At 43.0% G+C, this 22,100-nt stretch overlaps 1 long non-coding RNA gene across 2 annotated transcripts in view; it reads right to left on the reverse strand.

Moving 5' to 3' along the window:
• The window catches only part of LOC126262320 (uncharacterized), a 439,820-nt gene that overhangs the window by 34,277 nt on the left and 383,443 nt on the right, over window positions 1-22,100 (reverse strand). Inside the window, exons 2-3 of one of the 2 annotated variants that reach the window (XR_007546718.1) lie at window positions 11,239-11,305; window positions 7,714-7,822 (exon numbers count right to left, since the gene is read on the reverse strand). This is a non-coding gene — a long non-coding RNA (uncharacterized LOC126262320). The remainder of the gene's footprint in view (window positions 1-7,713; window positions 7,823-11,238; window positions 11,306-22,100) is intronic. The other variant, XR_007546719.1, reaches the window with a different exon arrangement.

Below are 22,100 nucleotides of genomic sequence, written 5' to 3' on the forward strand. Positions count from 1 at the left end.
TTTCTGAAGAAGAGAAATTTGTTAACATCGAGTATAGGTTTAAGTGTCAGGAAGTCGTTTCTGAAAGTATTTGTATGGAGGGTAGCGTGGAGGGTAAAAATCGTAGAGGGAGACCAAGAGATGAATACACTAAGCAGATTCAGAAGGATGTAGGCTGCAGTAGGTACTGGGAGATGAAGAAGCTTGCACAGGATAGAGTAGCATGGAGAGCTGCATCAAACCAGTCTCAGGAATGAAGACCACAACAACAACAATCATATAACATACAAAAATGTCTGCACTTGTACGCATTACGCCATGTGTACTAGATGAAACTAACAAAATATGTTAAATTGATATTTTTGAAGGTTGCAATGTACAGGGTGAAGAAAATATGTCGCACTTATAGGTCGGCATGCGATTCCTCACCCAAATTCAAGACAAAACGTTATCTAGCAAAATCAGATCAGGTGCATTTTCAAAACACATGTATGAAACACTGTCATATCGTGCAGCACATTCGAATGTGCAGAGAATTGTGTACCTCCCCACATTACGGTACCACCTGTCGTAGCCCACTGAGTGCAGTTCACCTTCAGTGGCAGAGGGTCACAGACATCTGTTTACATCTATGCCGCGGAGCGCTGCACACGAGAAAACGTTTACCTCTTTTGTTTATCGTAAGTAACCATACTGTAGACATAACATGGCTCACTTATGCAACAACTCAACCAACAACATCTGCATCTCTACTGGATCCGTGCAACCCAGAACTTTCAAACAATTTGTACAGGAAAAGATCAAAGCAGATTCATACGACCTAACTGGTATCCACCTCCTTATAACGAGTGGTGTGGCTTACCTCAAATTGATTAACAACAAAGTATGTGATAACTTTGTACATTACCATAAGAATGAGCTGAAACTTTAACATTCTAATGGTAATGTGGAGACAATTTCAATCGATCACCCGGAACTCGAATTCCACAGTATTAAAGTTTCTGAACTTCCCTTCAGGATTCTGCAAGACGCCGTGGTCAATGTTCAAAAGCCATATGAACACGTACTCAGCAATGTCGCCGAAAAATAAACAACTTTTACGACATACCCCGTTCTTAATGTGGTTAAGGGAATTTCGGATCGAGCTTACATGGCATGTTCCTTCTTATCTCCTTATTGATCGCTATAGATAGATAACTATTTACGATGGGCAACCCAACACATGCTCAAGTTGTGGCAAGGAGAGCTATGTGTGCTCAAAGTACGCCCAAAGAAGGATAATTCAAATACGGACGGGCGAAACTGTACCCAGACGACAGCATTCATGACTCTTACGTACGCTGCCTCCTTCCGGCAGGATTCCCACTTGCACGTTCCTCAGTACCAAATGACTGACGATCCCGTGGCACAGTAGACACAGGCGGATGACAACGCGTCCAAGCGAGGTACCCCCATTGAGCAGCTGCAGCATGTCCGATATCGCAGGAACAGAGACGAATATGAAAAACGGCCAGCTGCTGGTACTAACAGCTGCTTTTGTCCCCGACGTTAAAGACAACAGGGAGTCCAAACAGCATTCGGATATCAATGTGGGTGTACGACAGTACAAGCACTGGTCATCAGAACGGTGAAAGAAAAGACATTGCATACCACTGGACGGTTGTTTTCTCCATACGGAAGAAGATGAACGAGAACAGACAGACGATGACGATGCCGCAGTAGAGACTGCTCAGGTCTCCGACGACGACTTATGTTACACTACCGAATGCCAACGTCTTCTCAACACCAGTAACATCTTTAAGGCAGATCCTTCGGATGTTCCAGAACTCGGCACAGTAGGGGAAGATACGGCCATAACAGATGTGACTGAGAAGGTCCAGCCACAAAACTAGGCCAATGACAGTGAGGAAATCCAGCTGCCTGCAACCGCACCATGGTTGAGGTGAAACCTCTCCACAGAGCCCGCTTTATAAATGACGGTGGCCGATTCACTGATGCGACCCACAAGGTAAATGTGCACCTAACGTGCATGCCCCACCACGCATGTCGGACGTCAAGCGGCGTTCCGCATCGTATCCATTAGTACTAATAGGATCACAGGTCAAGACGACCTTTTTCAAAGATACGCTACATGTGGCAGATACAGATAATGCTCTTTTACAGGAGTTCCTGTCCCTCTCTGGTTACGACAACCTGATATCACCAGCTTGAGAAACTGGTAGTTTCATAGGGATACTCCGCAAGGAAGTCATCGTAGCGGAGGACGTCATCAGTAAGCAGAATGCCTGTAACGGTATATGGAGTGCGGCTTATCAACACCTACACGCCATCTGGCAAGGAAAAAGGAAGACAAAGATCACACTTCTTCGCGGAAGAAATAGCCCCGCTCTTCCTATACCAGCTCGTGCATTACAACCTCAGAGGCGACTTCACTTGTTGGCTAGCGCCGGAGGATCACTTCTAACGTTATAGCCCGAGCCCAGGAGTTACACACACACTCTTTGTGACACGCGATCAACAAACGGAGGCCATATTACTGGAGGCAAATAACAAACACGAAGTGGTAGAAGCTATAGGCAAGGGAGGGCCCAACAAATCACCGGGGCCAAACGGAACAGCCTTCGAGTTTTATCAGACCTTAAAGCACTTAATGGCTCCCTGTTGAACTGAAATCTGCATTGAACTAATGTCTCCCAACGTGCCACTTCTGCCTGCCTTTGTAGAGGTGCTGATGTATCATCCAGTTCCTAACCCTTCAGATGGCATATGACTCAGAGACTACCACCCTCTAACACAACTTAACTGTGATTTTAAGATTTTTGCCAAACTTATGGCGGCACAACTTACAAGAACACTGCATAACGTGATTTCACTTGAACCAAATATCCCTCAGAGGCGATAGCAACGTCGAGATGGCACTCAGCGAATTGCACGATTCGATTAGACTGGAGAAAACATGTCGACTACGCGGTTCTCTGTCATCAATAGACTTCGATCGAGCCTTTGATAGGTTCAGTCATACCCATCTTATGGAAGTATTGATACAAATGAAGTGCCTGCAGCCACACAGCAACGTGGTGATACAGCTATTACATGGAGCCACCTCTAAAAAGCTTGTTGATGGCCGATTGCTAGCGCCCCCTACTATTACGAGATCAAACAGCCAAGATGTCCCTTATCCGCGATCATACATGCACTGGTCCTTGAACCACTTCTCAGCAGTCTTCACCAATGCTTGACAGGGCTTGTGGTATGGGGACACGTTTTTCAGTACAAGGTGTATGTCGACGACTTATTGCTGGTGGTGCAGACTGGCAAAGGCACAGATGCATCGTTGGATGGGATCAATAGATTTGGGGCTACTACAGGTAGTCGTATGAACATGAACAAATCGGTCACCCTGAATATTGGAATTGGACTGTTTACTGACTGCATCGCACACTTCCTGATACAGGACAATAAAAAGTGTCTGAGGATCACGTTCATGACTGACGTACTAAGCAAAGCGGCAATCAGTTTCACCAGGTTGCTCCAAGCCATCCAGAACGGTGTCAAGAGTGCCTTAGACATGAGTCAATGGGTCGCCAACATAAATACCTAATGGCGTCACGTATTCCACACTACGCACCGATTCTTCTGATGCTGATGCTCGATGCATACTGGGTGCATCTGGAATCTTCGTCATTGCGAGATTACTCTTCAAGATCCGATACAATGCCCAGACCTTAGTCATTGGTAGAGGATGCATCAGGCTCCTACATGCTTACACGTTCATGATCACACAGTGGTCCTTTATCTCAGCACGATGTTGAATATGTGGGTTAGACAACAGTCGAGTCCGTCGTGACTCTTGATAGGCCCACTGTCACCAGCTTCTCAAATTGCGCCCGTGATCTTGAAGAACATTTCCCAACCATATCACCGTATCATCGCTATGTTATGATAGATCTACCGGCCATAGACCTGCGACGGCGTGCGACGTCTACCGAATACTCACGAGCAGGCGCCTCGCCAACCCTTTGGAAACATTGCACCAGAGTCCACTAGGCAGTGCTAAGGCGAATGATTCACCGTACAACCACTGACAGAGAAAAACGAGCAAGTGGTACCCGGAAGTTAATGGTAAACAAATCAAAGGATCCCACCTCTACGCCATCAATATGCTGAACTCCCCATTAGCCCAAGTGTGTCAGGTTAGAGAAGACGACGCTCACCGTCTTATGTGCGGCCGGGGAGAATGTTGCATGCAAGAGCCAAGACGAACGCAGTGACATGGCTATGAGGTTAAGCGATGCATTATCTGATTCGTGACGGCCTGAAGAATGCACTGGACTTCCTGAAACACGTGCATGAACGACGTACGGTAATTTTGCGCAAGTGAAGTAGCAACAGTATTTTTCTAATTTGCTAAGGAGTGCATTATGACATCATCTGGGCAGCTGGAACGTCCTGGATACAAGACGCTTTTGCTGGACGCGATGAAGAGGCAAACAATGGAACGGGTATCTCCTCCAGTTCTGAACGACGATGTGAACAGAGACAGAAGTGCCGGAGAGGATCGCTCTTATGCTCACCTAGCCGCGAAGATTTTCTTTTTTCTCCCTTTTCCTTATTTATTCAAGAACACGTATCATTTCCTTAGTGAAGAGCGCTTGGAGGATGATATCGTTAAAAAACGGTGTATTTATTTAAATCGAATATTTTCCTTTTTTTATGATTCCTCTCCTACTTTTGAACTGCAGAAAGACGGTAGGTTGCTGAGGATCAAAACCACATCCACCTTGGAGGAGCTATGGTTAGAATCGTCGTCAGGTTCCTTTTTTATTTATTAGACGTCTGTTCCCTAACTCTCGTCACTGACGTCACTTTGTCACATGGCAATATCCTATCTCATGACAGTCGGATCCGTTAATCTGCATGCATTTGTCTTCTAACAGCACATTGCACAACTATAACTGGCCCTGACAAGTTCACGTAAGGCGATATGCCGGTGGAGTACACAAACATTGAATACGTCAAAAAATGGCTCTGAGCACTATGGGACTTAACTGCTGTGGTCATCAGTCCCCTAGAACTTAGAACTACTTAAACCTAACTAACCTAAGGACATCACACACATCTATGCCAGAAGCAGGATTCGAACCTGCGACCATAGCGGTCGCGCGGTTCCAGACTGTAGCGCCTAGAACCGCTCGGTCACTTCGGCCGGCCTTGAATACGTCGATATGTTTTTGATGCTGGGTGCAGCCTATATTCATGTTGCTGCTGCTGCTCGTGCATTTGCTGCACTGTACCCTCAAAGGTGCCATCCCGTTAAGAAACTTTCCGTCGCCTGGAGCAAAGCCTTCGGGAAACCCGTAATTTTCGCCCAGGAGTAATGAACAGAGGTCGTCCAAAGACTATCTGTAAGCCACAAACAGAGGACGCGTGTCTTGAAACCATTCGCCAGACACCTCGGCAAAGTACCCGTGTTTTGCAAGGCATTTCCAGATATCTCAAAGACTGATTGTTGAACTGTTGCACGATGACGAACTGCGTCCATATTATTACACATTAACTCAACACCATCGGCCGGAAGGCCGCATTCGTTCAGTACAGCTTTCTGAATGGCTTTTGCGTCAAGTGGGAGATAATGAACATTTTATAAATAACATAATATGGACCGCTGAATATAGTTTCACTCGTTAAGGTATTTTCAATCTCCACAATAGCCATTATGGGTCGGAACACAGACTGTATGTCACCTGTGAACGTGACTTTCAAAAACGCTTTGGCCTAAACCTGTAGGTTGGAACTGTGGGAGGAGTGCTTTTATGCCCTTACCTACGATGCTGGACACTTTGAGTGCCCCCCTGTATCGTATATTTCTTTGCAATACTTTGCCTGGCGCATTAGAAAACTTTACACTTGGTCTTCGGCGACAGCTGTGGTTTCAGTATGATGGTGCACCGCCACACTCTGCCGGCCGCGGTGGCCAAGCGGTTCCAGGCGCGTCAGTCCGGAACCGCGCGCCTGCTACGGTCGCAGGTTCGAATCTTGCCTCGGGCATGGATGTGTGTGATGTCCCTAGGTTAGTTAGGTTTAAGTAGTTCTAAGTTCTAGGGCACTAATGACCTCAGATACTAAGTCCCATAGTGCTCCGAGCCATTTGAACCATTTTGAACCACCACACTCTGCAATGAATGTGCGTAACAACATAAATGAAGCGTTTCCAGGGAAATGGTTTGGTCATAGAGGCCCAATGTTCTGGCCTCCACGTTACCTGGGCTATAGTCTACGAGATTTTTATTTGTGGGGGCAGTTAAAGGAACAAATTTATAGCACTCCGCCCATGGATGAACGCGACCCAATAGCTTGCGTACGTGCTGCTTCTGCAATGGTGGTTGCAAGTGTGTTGTGTAGAGTCCAGCAGAGCATGATTCAGAGGGTGCCAAAGTATTTGCAAAGGCAAGGTGGTCGCTTTGAACATATTCTCCCAAGTGAACATTGCTCGTACGTGTTCCTACCGGCTCTGTGAGGATAAGCCTGGAGATCAAATGTACAGAATGAAATTATTGTGCGTAGCATAATTGGTAATCTAGTGTAGCCTACCATTTTATGCCTCACTGGATACAGACGTTGTTATTGTATACACTATTATTTTTTGTTGGCTTTATTTATGTCATGGACGAAACAAAGTGGTCGTTTACGTCTGTAAGAAGTTCATGTTATGTATTAAAGTTTAACTAAAAGTAATAGTAATAGAAAGAAACATATAATACCGCACTGTGGAGTTGTCGATTGGATTCTATTTAATGATTCAAATGAAACAAAATATTTGGCTCGAACGCGACTCGAGCATTACCTCGTCTCACTGAGCCAATGGGTAGATCCGACACAGCATACATTTCATGCTACCTGTTCTTGGCCACGCTGAATGCAGTTACAGCGCTTCCAGAGCCTCGTTTTTTAAAGCACATTTCTGTATATCCTATTCGTGGGACTGTGTTTTGTTGCATACACTTCTGTCTTGAATTTGGATGAGGCATTGCATTCCTACTGCCAAGTGTGGCGTTTTTCTTCACCATGTTGCTTAATTCCTTCATGCATATTGTTATTATTATTATTGTGTTTCCATGGGAATAGATGTGACTTAACGGAGCTTTATAGCACACTCTTTAGTCAGGAAGAAGTGTAACAGGGTATGTTTGTGTTTTATAATGTGACTACCTAATCTTAAATCTTTCCCATGTCCGAAGTGTCATGCGAAAGTGTGTATTGCCATATGTCACAGTACTGCCAGAAAATTTAGAATAAGATGAAGGAAATATGGTAAAGAGAGACTGCATACATTACTATTGCCATGGTGTGCACACGGTTGCCCGCTACTTCATTGATGTCATATGTTTTTATTTCTCTCTACTAATATTCCTGTAGAACACTCGAGTTATAGCTGTAGTTTTACATCACAGTGTCAATACTCGAACATTCCCTTCCATAGTTATAAATCACACTTTAAAACCGTGTTATTTAGCGGAGGAAATTATATATGTATTGTAACTTTTAAACAACAATAATTTATTACATTTGTTTCATGTGCGGAGACTTTTAATACTTGCTCATTTTTCTTCCATCAAAACCATTTGTCATATGACAATATTTGTCAAACAATTGTTTTTTATATAGATTGCATTCAGCATGCTTTTAATCTGCTTGTGGACAGTTATGAAATTTCCATACTTGGGATCCACTTACAGGTGGTACTGAATTATAGTCCCCACAATGTCACCGAACACTTCTTCTCTTGCTTGTTATATTTGATCAGCAGAAAAACATACCACATCACAATGTTCTTAGTAGAAATCTGAAAATAAACAAGGATTTAAGGGATCAACTTTAAAAAAGGGCCTAATCGACTTTTAAGAGATCAAACGGAAACAAAATACTAGGCATCAATAAATATCTTTTTAACGATGTATCCGACCAAATGGTCCAGATGAAATATTATTTAAAAAAGAAAACGCAACAAAAATTGGCAAATACAGGTAAACAACAGTCTTTATTGTACTTCATTTCTTTACTGCTAATGTGTTTCTTCTGTTTGAGGCATCTTCACAGTAATATACCTACAAAGTTCAGTCTTTCGTGCTTAATCTTAGGGTTTGAATATTTTGACTTCATAGTTTGATTGATGCATATCAGCAGACTCATATCTATTGTTCTGAAGATGATCAAAAAGGTGAAACAAGTTAGCAGTTTATAAATAAAGTGCAATCAAAGCCGTTTTTAATTTGAAAATCACTATCACAGTTGTTACCTTCAGCCAGGACGAGTGGTAGAATATATACACAACAAAACTATTGGGTAATATTAGATAATAAGTTTTTTAAATAATTACTTAAGGGTTATGACTTTCGTTCCATTTACAATTTTATTTTATTTTTATCGTTCTTTTACATACTGGGAAATTGAAATTATACATCAAATTTCAGCAGTCTTAGAACCACCACAGTAACCAAATATCAGAGATTTTGGCAATTACAAAGACGCAGATTACTTTTTCTTAAAGTAGTATGATATTTGACTTGTTTCTTGTTTAATGTCTTCTGCAACTGTAGCCACTGGATCCGATTTTTTAGCTCCTCCACTTCTAATTCTTTTACCTCCAGATAGCTTACCTTGGGCTATAATGTTTTCTCCATAACCCTTATGTTTAATTCTTTCTACAATGCACTTGGTGGCTTCTTCGAGCACCTGACCAGTACATTCTCCTTGGATCTCCTTTTCCTCATTTTTCTGCAATAAATTTTTTGACAATTCATTCAGACCAGCAGCAGGTTTAACCTTCAACTTCTATGTTCATTTTTCCAATGATCGTCTTTTATCGGTTTCCTTCAACATTTTTTCTTGCTCAATTTTTTTTCTTCTAAGTAACTTTTGTAGGTTCGGTATGCATTTCTTGCCAACAGCAGAAGTTTATAATAGGAAGCAAGAGTGCCTGACGGTTGTACAATTTCATGACAGGTAAAATATTCAACCATGAATAAACCACATTCACTTATGTTTACCTTATCACTTGTTAAAAGATCCTCTGTCTATCTAGGCACTACCGTGAGACAAAGAAAATGTTCCTGTTACAACTTTCATAACAGTGGGAGACTTTAAAATGCTTGAAGCAGATCTTAAATTTAAAATATAGGACCACTGTTTATCAATTGTATGAACACCGTCAGGAACTTCTAATACAAATTTCAGGAGTTTCCACTCGCAACTGTATAGCTGCATCCACATCGAAAGGAAAAGCATTATCTTAAGCTACAATTTTCGTATCAGAGGAAATGCTTCTAAAATCTCCAACCTTCAAATAACTTGCATGAAACAACACACTATCGTGCTGAGTGCATCATTCAGTTTTAGACTTTCTGATAACTACTTGGAACTTTGAACAAAATGGCATTTCATGCCTGTCCGAAAAGAGGCAGCAGCTTTCTCTCTCATGTTATTCAGGTCTTTGATGGATACATCACTGCAAGAAATATTATTCACAAGTAAAAAGATTTCTTCCACAACAGAGAAATTACATACAACGTCAAACTAGTAAATCCTACTCCTCAACTTCATTAGAAGTTTCCTTGCATGTTCACACAAAAGGTGGATAAAAGGTCTTTTCCGAAAGGACAGCAAATAGAATGAAAATATGTTGGCACTTTAAGAAACAAATATCAGTTGCACTTTAATGTGAGGTTGCTTGATAAGACTGATTATTTCTTTCGACTTCTCTCAGACTGGAGTAGATTTAGCAGGTAAATCTGTGAGGAAATATCTGTTGACAGCACGCCATTGGTCCAAGCTCCTTTGGGCTGCTGGGCTTACAGTTAACCAACGCGATGGCAAATGTTTTAATAAACGATGCTTAGACGATCCAGCTTCCTCCTGGCAAAGCTGAATATCCTTCTATCTTGCAGACCAGCCATGAAAACAGTGAAATATTGCAATAATAAGCTTTAAAGGTCATCCGAAATTTTAAAGGACACGCAAGAATGAAATATGAATATTATGCAGAAAGCATGTTGTAGTATCAATCAAGATTTGCTGCGTACTGCTAGGAACCTTCCATTCATTAATTTTAACACCGCCATATTCACTTTTGGACCGTCACAACTAATCACAAGCAAATTACTTAAAGGAAGATTTGCTTTCTTTCCTGTGGAAACAAGGTTTTTATGCAGATCTTTTGCCTTACGATGGCCCAAGAAATAAATCTGAAGATGAAACTTCCTGGCAGATTAAAACTGTGTGCCGGACCGAGACTCGAACTCTGGACCTTGCCTTTCGCGGGCAAATGCTCTAAAATCTGAGCTATCCAAGCACGATTCACCCCCCATCCTCACAGCTTCAATTCTGCCAGTACCTCACCTCCTACCTTCCAAACTTTACAGAAGCTCTCCTGCGAACCTTGCAGAACTAGCACTCCTGAAAGAAAGGATATTGCGGAGACATGGCTTAGCCACAGCCTGGGGGATGTTTCCAGAACGAGATTTTCACTCTGCAGCAGAGAGTTCGAGTCTCAGTCCGGCACACAGTTTTCATCTACCAGGAAGTTTCATATCAGCGCACACTCCGCTGCAGAGTGAAAATCTCATTCTGGAAATCTAAAGATGATTTTCAACAAGCTCTTCTTTGGTTGGCGACCAGCAGGGTATTGTAATTTGCATTTCTTTTTTGCTGGCTTCATTTGTGGTCTCGTTATAAGCAGAGTGTATACGCTGAACTTCTTCCATCATCTGCACTTTGCTCCCATAATAGGGTCCTAGAGTTTCAACAATTAAACACATAATTTCCGTCGAGACGAAGTAAAATCGTCAGGCACAACATTTCCAAAAATCTCCCTTACGCAATACTGATTTTACAGTCCACATGAATACCATTCTCACCGCTTTTGCTTTGTTACATGAAATGCAAGTTTCGTCTGGCCATGTCGTACAGTTTTTGGTTGTTGTCCAGAAGATACCACTGTCAAGGAAGCTGTCCAACTCTCATCACTTGAAACGACTTCATTTACATGACATGTAAACCTTAGTTGAAAGGGTGCAGTTTTGTCTTACAATTCTTCTTATGAGCTTTCGATTCAAAATGCTAGTCAATTCTTCAGAAACCATGGTCAACACTAAAATCATTCTGACACCCCATTTAGAACAGTGATATTTCTGAGCATTTCTTGACCCATCATACAATTAAATACCTATTTTTATCAAGACAGTTGAAGCAAGTTTGTTTTACCTTATATATCCACATGTCTGTCCCCTCTGAACTTCAGCACAAACACCATGGTTTACTGCACAGTTACCTGTGGAAGAAATTGTAGTTAAATACACAACACATCATTAATTAATTGTAAGGACATACAGTAAAATCTCATTTTTACAATTTTCAAAGGGCCGATAGAAAAAAGTGTAAAATACAGAATTTGTGACCGAGCGAGGTGGCGCAGTGGTTAGCACACTGGACTCGCATTCGGGAGGACGACGGTTCAATCCCGTCTCCGGCCATCCTGATTTAGGTTTTCCGTGATTTCCCTAAATCGTTTCAGGCAAATGCCGGGATGGTTCCTTTGAAAGGGCACGGCCGATTTCCTTCCCAATCCTTCCCTAACCCGAGCTTGCGCTCCGTCTCTAATGACCTCGTTGTCGACGGGACGTTAAACACTAACCACCACCACCACCACCACAGAATTTGTCAAAATACGCACTCAGGTGAAAGTGAACAAACTATTCTACTACCACGCATTTTAAATTATCCACCGTAATTTGTGTAATTGAGCCCATATTTTTGTTTCGGGAAAAATCGGTCCTTGTTTACTGTTGTCTACCGATTGGTTCAAATGGTTCAAATAGCTCTGAGCACTATGGGACTTAACATCTGAGGTCATCAGTCCCCTAGAACTTAGAACTACTTAAACCTAACTAACCTAAGGACATCACACACATCCATGCAGGATTGGAACCTGCGACCGTTGCGGTCGCGCGGTTCCAGACTGAAGTGCCTAGAGCCGCTCGGCCATCTATCGATTGTCTCAAAACAAAAATGTGCGTTGAATGTCCAATATTCAGAATTGATTTTTTGGCTCAGTTTCATTATAATATCGAGACGAACTTCTGACGTATATATATGAGGAAGTGATCGGCCGATCATCCTGCAGCAAACAGGTGCCGAGCACGTCGGCACCACTAACAACAAAAGTTTCTTAACTTTAACATGCTGTGGTAGAAATCTCACACGGATGATGGAAGGTTTCGTAAAAGGGCATTATAACAACACTCAAGTTCTAATTGGAGCTTATCAGTAAGAATGAACCCAAAATTAAATTAAAAATGTCAAATACTTCAGTTATGCACATGCAGTACACCGAATTCTCCCGAACGTAACAAGGGCGATAGGGGTCACTAAATCTTAGGAAATCGTAGAGAACTCACGAAAAATGTAAATGTAGTCTCACCGACTGGCTCTCAGGCATCTTCTGAAATTCTACCGATCTTTTTTTTTTCACAAAAATGCATATCATATCTTATTGTTGATATTACCTGCAACCTACATTTGACAATTACTCATCATCATCATCATCATGAGTATTACTACACAACGTAATTGTAGTAAACTACTATTACTCCCAAAGAAGCTTTCATTGCAATGAGAGCAGCCCAAATTTCGCCAACTTTGTATAGTTAAAATTTATCATTTGGTTTGTCAAGTTAAAATCAATTACTTTAACTGCATGATCAGTGGTGATTCTACAAATACGTGAACATTAAAATTTGTTGTTAATGTGTTTACGAAATCCAGCGAACACCAACTTAAGAACTGCGGATTGCCGCCACAGCACTATCCTACTCGAGTATAACATTGTTGAGTACAAGTGTTGTCATTTCAGTCCAAGTCTTGCGACATATCGTGACGTATCTTATCGCTTCCATGTTCATTATGGTTATGGGCTGCGAAAAGAACGTTGAAAGATCCCTGCTCTTATGGGTTTGCAAGCAGTGTAAGAACTCTCGAAAAAAATTATGTTTTGAAATCTACAGTGTCCGACGTTGTCTGTGAGCAAGATAAAATTGTTTGTTAACTTTATTTTCAATTATTTTCCTGGCATTACAGCAGTGACCTTAAAAGTACTCGCACAACACGACATATGCAAAGCTCATATTTACACCTACTCATTAATAAAGCATCATGAGACACAATGTTAATCCGAAAGTAGTTACTATACTAATTAATTCTTTCCAGTGTGCTATCGTAGTCTTTCACAGCCACAGCTAACAATCTACCTTTCCGACAGCTGTCCAAAGTGCCGTAATTATTTTCCGCACATAATAGTTTTACCGCAGCTACGAAATACAGTGAGGCGCAACTGATACGTACAGTGGCCATGAATGATGTTTTACTACCGCCGAACACAGTAGTTGAATGTTTCCGATCGCAGCTGAAATTAGTAACACATTTCTCAGCGGCTAGCCGCATGTCCTGCCTCCGATGGATATTTGGCGGTATGAGTCTCAAGTCGTCTCATTGGAGCAACAACCGGCTAGCCGCATGTCCTGCCTCCGATGGATATTTGGCGGTATGAGTCTCAAGTCGTCTCATTGGAGCTACAACCAATACCTGCCTCCGATGGATATTTGGCGGCAGGAGTCTCAAGTCGTCTCTTTGGAGCCACAACCAATACATGGAAATACTTCCGTGCGTCATTTCTACCATAAAAAAAGAAGGGTAAGTCGAACAAGCAAAAGTTTCTGGCACTGTGTAGCACTGTCTCCCCGCGGCCGTCAATTTCCTGACATCACACCCTCCACTCCCTTCGACAGGAGACTTGCTGTACATGCAGGAGCTGAAAAGAAACCAAAATGCTGAGACAAGGGCTACAGCCAGTTGTAGAAGATGTAGTGGACTGTTAAGGCAGCCAGTCCACAGTGAAGTAGCCGAAAGGGCACGCGTCAACTCACGCCGTCAGGCGTTAAGTCTGGAACAGGATACGTGATGAATGTGATAAAGAAAAGAACGTAGCTACTAGAACACTTAACTTTTATATCGTCCTTTGGTATACAGCATTCTTGATGATACAAGTGAGACTCAGTAGATACATGAAGTTACTTATGGCGCCTTGCTAGGTCGTAGCCATTAACTTAGCTGAAGGCTATTCTATCTGCTCGGCAAATGAGCGAAAGGCTTCGTCAGTGTAGTCGCTAGCAAAGTCGTCGTACAACTGGGCGAGTGCTAGTACGTCTCTCGAGACCTGCCTTGTGGTGGCGCTCGGTCTGCAATCCTGACAGTGGCGACACGCGGGTCCGACATGTACTAATGGACCGCGGCCGATTTAAGCTACCACCTAGCAAGTGTGGTGTCTGGCGGTGACACCACAGAAGACACCTCTTAAGCTTCGTTGGGAAAAATTTAAAAAACGGGATACTTTAGGGACCAAATTGAAAAAAATATCTTTTAGGTACTTTTGGAAAAAGGCAGCAGTGGGACCTCCGCTTAATACCCTGCACATCATATAACTCCTGGACATTTGTGTTACTTTGTTTTTCAACAATACGCTATGCATAATCACCCAATCCAATAGTTTAAATGCTGTGCCATCCAACACGCTTGCTATCTAGGCCCTCAGACGGCTACTTCAGCTGCTGAAGATGATGTGGCTGTTGTTAGCATTGACGTTGTTACTGCTGGAGAAAACATCAAATCGATTTTCTCTGGCTTTTACTCGCTTAATTGGCTCCAAAAGTGAGACAGTCTTTTGCACAAGTGCTTGCACTCTTTTCGAGTGACCAGGACCTTCCCATGTTGCAATACATTATCTATCTCAAATACTATCTCAACCCAAAATCTGATGAAATATCGACATTTACACACTGTGAACCACAGTCGCCCAAATAAAACATTCTTGTGAACAGCACCATAAAACTGACAATTATGTGAACTGGTGGGTTTATATACAAGCAGTCCCTCCCTACCCCAGCTGAATTCTACTAATCATGAAAGCCTGTGTTTACAGAAACGCTCAATACAGGCTTAAAAATCTTATCAAATTGGGGACCAAATAACTTTTTAACATTATGGAGCACGGCCCCCTTTGACAAAGAGTGGTATTGTCTAACACTTTTACGTTTTGATAGTAAAATCACGAGTAACAATAAAATCATGATACTTTAAAGGTGGTGAACAAACTTAACTTGCATGGAATAACATGACATCTTTTTAAATCTGTGAGATAATATGCTTGTCGACAAACCCTGGTACTGTCTGCCAAATCTACGGTTTTAGAACTAAAATCATAATTCCTTAAAGTTTACCAGTTTTCTTCTTAGGAAATGTTGCGATCATTGTGTATTCCATAGGATTTTTTGTGGCACCAAATCCGAAAATTGGCACGATAGGTCGTAATATCGGCGAGTTGGAAGGATATGCCGTAGAATTGGCAGGAAATGTGTGCAGCAGGTGTTAAAATTGGTAAGTTGGTGGGAAAAATTGGCACGAAATGGGTAAATAAGCTGTAAAATTGGTAAACGGATAGGAAAATTTTGAAATTGGTAGGAAAGGCCATAAAATTGGCAATTTGGTAAGATAAGCCGAAAATTGGCAACCTGTCAGGAAAAATTGGCAGATTGGTAGTGTTAAGATCATTATGTATTCTATAGAACTTTTTATACTTCCCTCTGAATGGTTACCTGCGCTTCCGTAATAGAATATACTGTTTTCCCGCTATTAAAACACGTATATACCATGTCATCCCTTCTCCATATCTATCTAGCAATTACATTAAAAGTCCAACCACAAATTCAAGTTCCTCTTTCTACATAGTGTGTGTGTGGTGTGATTCATCTCCGATATATCCAGTGCTTATGGCGGAAATTCGATTACTCCCTCCGCATACACACAAAATAACCTGTACTCCCATTTCGTATCTGCTTCTTAACATTTTTTCCATAGTTTCCATATTTTCCAAATTTTACCTATATTTTTATATGTATCCTATGTGTAAATGTAAAAAGTTATATTATGCTCGTTGCATCCAACAGAGGTTCTGTGTTCCAGTAAACCAGAAAGATTCTACAAAGTGTCCGCAAGGTCACTTCTTCCTTCAAAATGACAATCCAGAAAGAAAACCTCCATCAACACGCAATGATAATCCTTATATACGCTAAAAGACACACACACACACACACACACACACACACATGGATTGCTGACTTTAGTTATCTTAATTACAGCTACGTGCCTACTGATTCTCACAAAAAATCACTCCATGATCACCTAACAATGATGACATCCATTTGTACTTTCTCGTATGTTAATGACACAGAACAGAGCATTACAATGGCTGGTAAACCTGCGTAAAGTATTCTAAAGCTACAAGAGTTATACAGGGTGTTACAAAAAGGTACGGCCAAACTCTCAGGAAACATTCCTCACACACAAATAAAGAAAAGATGTTATGTGGACATGTGTCCGGAAACGCTTAATTTCCAGTTAGAGCTCATTTTAGTTTCGTCAGTATGTACTGTACTTCCTCGATTCACCGCCAGTTGGCCCAGTTGAAGGAAGGTAATGTTGACTTCGGTGCTTGTGCTGAGATGCGACTCATTACTCTACAGTACTAGCATCAAGCACATCAGTACGTAGCATCAACAGGTTAGTGTTCATCAAGAACGTGGTTTTGCAGTCAGTGCAATGTTTACAAATGCGGAGTTGGCAGATGCCCATTTGATATATGGATTAGCACGGGGCAATAGCCGTGGCGCGGTACGTTTGTATCGAGACAGATTTCCAGAACGAAGGTGTCCCGACAGGAAGACGTTCGAAGCAATTGATCGGCGTCCAAGGGAGCACGGAACATTCCAGCCTATGACTCGCGACTGGGGAAGACCTAGAACGACGAGGACACCTGCAATGGACGAGGCAATTCTTCGTGCAGTTGACGATAACCCTAATGTCAGCGTATGAGAAGTTGCTGCTGTACAAGGTAACGTTGACCACGTCACTGTATGGAGAGTGCTACGGGATAACCAGTTGTTTCCGTACCATGTACAGCGTGTGCAGGCACTATCAGCAGCTGATTGGCCTCCACGGGTACACTTCTGCGAGTGGTTCATCCAACAATGTGTCAATCCTCAACAGTGCAAATGTTCTCTTTACGGATGAGGCTTCATTCCAACGTGATGAAATTGTAAACAATCAACATGTGTGGGCTGACGAGAATCCGCACGTAATTGTGCAATCACGTCATCAACACAGATTTTCTGTGAACGTTTGGGCAGGCATTGTTGGTGATGTCTTGATTGGGCCCCATGTTCTTCCACCTACGCTCAATGGAGCACGTTATCATGATTTCATACGGGATACTCTACCTGTGCTACTAGAACATGTGCCTTTACAAGTACGACACAACATGTGGTTCATGCACGATGAAGCTCCTGCACATTTCAGTCGAAGTGTTCGTACGCTTCTCAACAACAGATTCGGTGACCGATGGATTGGTAGAGGCGGACCAATTCCATGGCCTCCACGTTCTCCTGACCTCAACCCTCTTGACTTTCATTTATGGGGGCATTTGAAAGCTCTTGTCTACGCAACCCCGGTACCCAATGCAGAGACTCTTCGTGTTCGTATTGTGGACGGCTGTGATACAATACGCCAATCTCCAGGGCTGCATCGGCGCATCAGGGATTCCATGCGACGGAGGGTGGATGCATGTATCCTCGCTAACGGAGGATATTTTGAACATTTCCTGTACCAAAGTGTTTGAAGTCACGCCGGTACATTCTGTTGCTGTGTGTTTCCATTCCATGATTAATGTGGTTTGAAGAGAAGTAATAAAATGAGCTCTAACATGGAAAGTAAGCGTTTCCTGACACATGTCCACATAACATATTTTCTTTCTTTGTGTGTGAGGCATGTTTCCTGGAAGTTTGGCCGTACCTTTTTGTAACACCCTGTATAGTAACTGGATATTCTCCTATTGTAAACTTACATAACTTAATTACGCATTTTTTGTGTGTGTTTCTCATGTGGGATACTCACAGTCCTGGATATGTTTGGGATAGGGCTCAGAAATGAATCCACCAGTATTATGCCTGGGATATTTTTCAGGTTGAATCAGCTTGCGTTAAATCCTAGGTAGTGTACAAAGGTGGATTCAAATGCAGTAGGAATGGATTAGCGTCTGAAAGTGAATTCACCCATGTTAAGTCTGAGGTAGGATTCAAAAGTGGATCCATTCATTACACACCAGGGGATGGGGGTGAGGGGGTATGGTCTGAAGCCCATCATGAAAATGGACACACAGAATTACGTAATTGAGCTATATTTGTGTATAATAGGGTAAAGTCAGTTACTTAAACATTATTATTATTATTATTATTATTATTATTATTATTATTATTATTCAGTATTACATGAATCTTACATCTTCAGAGTATGTATAAGGCTTTCCCAGCTGCAGTACGACTGTGTAGAAAGTTAAGATTAGGTAGCCATAAAACAAAGAAAGGCCACAGTTACATCTTCCTGACTAAAGAGTATGGTATTAAGCTCCATTAAGTCACATCTGTTCCTTGGGAAACATAATAATAACTCATGTGATAGAATGAAACAGATGTTGCAACTTTTTAAAATGTCAGTTTGTTACAATATTTTAATTTCATAAATTATAAAAATCATATAGTGCTGTTACATACTGACAGTGGTGATCATACACACTGCACCTCAAAACATAGCCATGCTTCTTCATTCCACATCAACCCCATTCCCCACTTGATGAAATTTTGAACAGCCTCTCCTGGCTGCTCCAACCAGATGAAACCTACTAGCATTAGTGATCTCATTTGCTTCATGTAGAGCGGCACCTCTGAGGTATATATAAATGTGTTGCCTTCCTTTCATCTGTGGTAAGGCAGCAACTACTGACACACAGACCTTCTTGGTGTGATGTCTGTGCATTGGGCCCATACCACTATGGACATTTATGTGTAAGTCTCCACCATCTCCAATTTTTTAACCTGCTTTAAAAAAAATGCTTCTCTATACTGTTCCCGGCATATCTTGGGACGCGAGGGGGGAGGGATTATTTTCTTTACATTATAAATTTAGAATGTGTTGTGACAGGATTTTTATGTCCATTGTTATGTACTAGTATACTATGGGCAGTACACTTCTAATGTAGAGATAATGTATACTTGGCATGTAATCATAGCAGTGTGTCGTTTATTTGACGTCGGATGGGTGTCTTTTAGTTACTGCCGTCTCACAAACTATGCCATGGCATCATTAATTAATAGTATTTAATCATACACTTTAATGTCAGTGTGTCCTACCACAAAATTACTGTAATTTTTACCGCCATTTTTCCAGAATTACACCTCTATATTCGCCAAAAATACCAAAGACTGCAACTGAGTATTGCAGTATAGACATAGGTTACAGATGGATAATAGCAACTATAAACCAGAAGATACCAGCAACACGTTTCTGAACGTTCAGTGTACCAGTTGTTTATTATTAAAGTGCAACTATTCACGTAGGTCTAGTGTGGTGTGTAATTATCTTATGGTATCGAAACGATCGAATCGTGGTACACATGCTAATGCATTAACGTGGAACCGACTTACGCTGTAGAAAATTAGTTCCAATTTTGACCATCAGGTGCAAATCTGTCGTTGTACAATGTTTCTGCGACGGTATAATATCCACGATGTCATTTGAAAAGCCATAACGTGAGGGAACAGTATGGATACCGAGAAGAGAGACCGTGCGCTGTTAGTAAAACTGTTTTAAGTGAATGGTAATAATTGTAGTGGTGCTTCGAGTGAATATCGCCGACTGAATGGTCTGAGGAGCGGCACTATGTCATTAATTGGTTTAAAGAAGATGATAATGACTTTCGAAAACGCAAGAGGGCTTGATTTGGCGTTTGTAAGGGGAAGGTGTCCTATCCCTGTGGAAGTTACTGTGCAGGCTACTGATGCTGTAACTGACCATTCAGCACGTGCCCCGGATTGTTCTAGTGCTCGTGCATTGTCACGATAATTGTCCACCCCATGGTCAACAGAACAGAAATTTTTCGATCTGTTTTACACTGGTACCCGTACAAGATCCAGATGGTGCAGCAAACGAAACGTCATGACGCGCACCAACGTTCTGAATTTGTTTTTAGGTTCCTGGCACAGATAGAAGTTGATGACGTGGCTGGACAATATTTTATGAAATGACGAGACACAATTTACACTACAGGGAGTTTTGAACGCACAGAACTGCCGAATTTGGGGTACTGGTGAGCCCGAAAAGCCATTGCAATCGTCATGTGAGCGTGGTTGGGTTTCACAAGCACCTTTATTCACGGTCCGCACTTCTCTGAAGAGAATACACCCAGAGGGCCTGTCAGCTATACGTTACGTCTACACGTTACCGTGACCTCCTTGCACAAAATACACTCCTGGAAATGGAAAAAAGAACACATTGACACCGGTGTGTCAGACCCACCATACTTGCTCCGGACACTGCGAGAGGGCTGTACAAGCAATGATCACACGCACGGCACAGCGGACACACCAGGAACCGCGGTGTTGGCCGTCGAATGGCGCTAGCTGCGCAGCATTTTTGCACCGCCGCCGTCAGTGTCAGCCAGTTTGCCGTGGCATACGGAGCTCCATCGCAGTCTTTAACACTGGTAGCATGCCGCGACAGCGTGGACGTGAACCGTATGTGCAGTTGACGGACTTTGAGCGAGGGCGTATAGTGGGCATGCGGGAGGCCGGGTGGACGTACCGCCGAATTGCTCAACACGTGGTGCGTGAGGTCTCCACAGTACATCGATGTTGTCGCCAGTGGTCGGCAGAAGGTGCACGTGCCCGTCGATCTGGGACCGGACCGCAGCGACGCACGGATGCACGCCAAGACCGTAGGATCCTACGCAGTGCCGTAGGGGACCGCACCGCCACTTCCCAGCAAATTAGGGACACTGTTGCTCCTGGGGTATCGGCGAGGACCATTCGCAACCGTCTCCATGAAGCTGGGCTACGGTCCCGCACACCGTTAGGCCGTCTTCCGCTCACGCCCCAACATCGTGCAGCCCGCCTCCAGTGGTGTCGCGACAGGCGTGAATGGAGGGACGAATGGAGACGTGTCGTCTTCAGCGATGAGAGTCGCTTCTGCCTTGGTGCCAATGATGGTCGTATGCGTGTTTGGCGCCGTGCAGGTGAGCGCCACAATCAGGACTGCATACGACCGAGGCACACAGGGCCAACACCCGGCATCATGGTGTGGGGAGCGATCTCCTACACTGGCCGTACACCACTGGTGATCGTCGAGGGGACACTGAATAGTGCACGGTACATCCAAACCGTCATCGAACCCATCGTTCTACCGTTCCTAGACCGGCAAGGGAACTTGCTGTTCCAACAGGACAATGCACGTCCGCATGTATCCCGTGCCACCCAACGTGCTCTAGAAGGTGTAAGTCAACTACCCTGGCCAGCAAGATCTCCGGATCTGTCCCCCATTGAGCATGTTTGGGACTGGATGAAGCGTCGTCTCACGCGGTCTGCACGTCCAGCACGAACGCTGGTCCAACTGAGGCGCCAGGTGGAAATGGCATGGCAAGCCGTTCCACAGGACTACATCCAGCATCTCTACGATCGTCTCCATGGGAGAATAGCAGCCTGCATTGCTGCGAAAGGTGGATATACACTGTACTAGTGCCGACATTGTGCATGCTCTGTTGCCTGTGTCTATGTGCCTGTGGTTCTGTCAGTGTGATCATGTGATGTATCTGACCCCAGGAATGTGTCAATAAAGTTTCCCCTTCCTGGGACAATGAATTCACGGTGTTCTTATTTCAATTTCCAGGAGTGTATGATTCCTGATTTGGGAAAGGACAATTGCGTGAAACCCACTGTTTTCAAGCAAGATGGGGCAACACCCGATGTCACCCGCCATCAGAAAGATCTACTTAATGCAACCTTCCATGAACGTGTTGCCTCCAGAGGATTTCCTGATTCGTCGCCTGCAAGATCACCTGGTCTGAGTTAATGTGACTTTTGGCTCTGGAGATATCTAAAATACTGCGTTTACGAGGGACACGTCCGGTCTCT

Source organism: Schistocerca nitens, chromosome 6 (assembly GCF_023898315.1).
Source record: "Schistocerca nitens isolate TAMUIC-IGC-003100 chromosome 6, iqSchNite1.1, whole genome shotgun sequence".
Lineage (NCBI taxonomy): Eukaryota > Metazoa > Arthropoda > Insecta > Orthoptera > Acrididae > Schistocerca > Schistocerca nitens.